At 38.6% G+C, this 1,387-nt stretch overlaps 1 non-coding gene across 1 annotated transcript; it reads left to right on the top strand.

Annotated features, from left to right (window-relative positions):
• The first annotated feature begins 863 nt into the window (after nucleotides 1–863).
• Nucleotides 864–970, top strand: LOC111824848. The gene has a single exon (XR_002827920.1). It is a non-coding gene; the product is annotated as a U6 spliceosomal RNA (small nuclear RNA).
• Nucleotides 971–1,387: the final 417 nt, after the last annotated feature.

The following is a 1,387-nucleotide window of genomic DNA, read 5'->3' as shown; positions in this document are numbered from 1 at the left end:
AGCCTGAAAGTCACAGAATATTCATGTACATAAACTACTGTACTTACCCATTATCCTCAAGTCTCTTCAAGGATTCCAAAACTAACGAATGAACACTGTCTAAGGAGCAGGATCCAAAGCAATTTAGGGTTGAAATAAATTTAATTTTCATAACCCAGTCATTATGTAGCTTCCTTTTAACACTGGGAATTAAAAGGAAAAAAAAAGGGAGGGATTATGTTAGACACACAAACATATCATGTTGAGTGTCTAGTTGTCATTTCAACTTGACTTTAATCAAAGTGCAACTCTGAATTGGAGTAAAGCCTGCATATATAATACCACTTTTAAGTTTCATAACCTAAATCATTTAAAATGGAAAAATAAAAGATTATCATCACATTTTGAGCTATAAGTTCAGAATTTAAAAAATAATATAGAAGAATCTCAGTCCCATATTGGTACTATATTCTTTTTTTAAAAAAATATATTTTATTGATTTTTTTTTTTTTTTTACAGAGAGGAAGGGAGAGGGATAGAGAGTTAGAAACATCGATGAGAGAGAAACATCGATCAGCTGCCTCCTGCACGCCCCCTACTGGAGATGTGCCCGCAACCCAGGTACATGCCCTTGACCGGAATCGAACCTGGGACCCTTCAGTCCGCAGGCCGACGCTCTATCCACTGAGCCAAACCGGTCAGGGCGGTACTATATTCTTTATTGAAAAAATTCTGATCATCCAGATGAAGAGCTGTGTTTCATATTGTCTTATATCTCATATGAGTCTATTCATTTTTATATTTTCCAATGGCTATTGATCTTTAAATCAATAATTCCCCTATTGATAGACACTGGATATTTTACTATTAGAAATAACACTGTGGTGCTTGCTTCAGCAGCACATATACTGAAATTGGAATGATACAGAGAAGATTAGCATGGCCCCTGTACAAGGATGACATGCAAATTCGTGAAGCATTCCATATTTAAAAAAGAAAGGAAAAAAGAAAGAACACTGTGCCCAGCCAGCATGGCTCAGTGGTTGAGCGTCCACCTATGAACCAGGAGGTCACGGTTAAATTCCAGGTCAGGGGACATGCCCAGGTTGTCGGCTTGATCCCCAGTAGAAGGTATGCAGGAGGCAGCTAATTGATGATTCTCATCATTGATGTTTCTCTCTCTCTCTCCCTCTCCCTTCCTCTCTTTGAAATCAATAAAAACATAAACATATATATTTAAAAGAAATAACACTGTGATAGATACATATTTTAACACACGGGGACCCCAGGTCCCAGTGCATACATGTTTATGAAGGCACTTGATGCCTCTTCCCAAGTGTTTTCCACAAAGGGATCCAGCTCATAGCCACCAGCACCAGTGGTGGGTGAGTCTGCCCATCTCATAGCA

This window comes from Myotis lucifugus, unplaced genomic scaffold, assembly GCF_000147115.1.
Source record: "Myotis lucifugus unplaced genomic scaffold, Myoluc2.0 scaffold_8963, whole genome shotgun sequence".
Classification (NCBI taxonomy): domain Eukaryota; kingdom Metazoa; phylum Chordata; class Mammalia; order Chiroptera; family Vespertilionidae; genus Myotis; species Myotis lucifugus.
The sequence above is the reverse complement of the archived record's forward strand: the minus strand, read 5'-3'. Positions and strand labels throughout refer to the sequence as shown.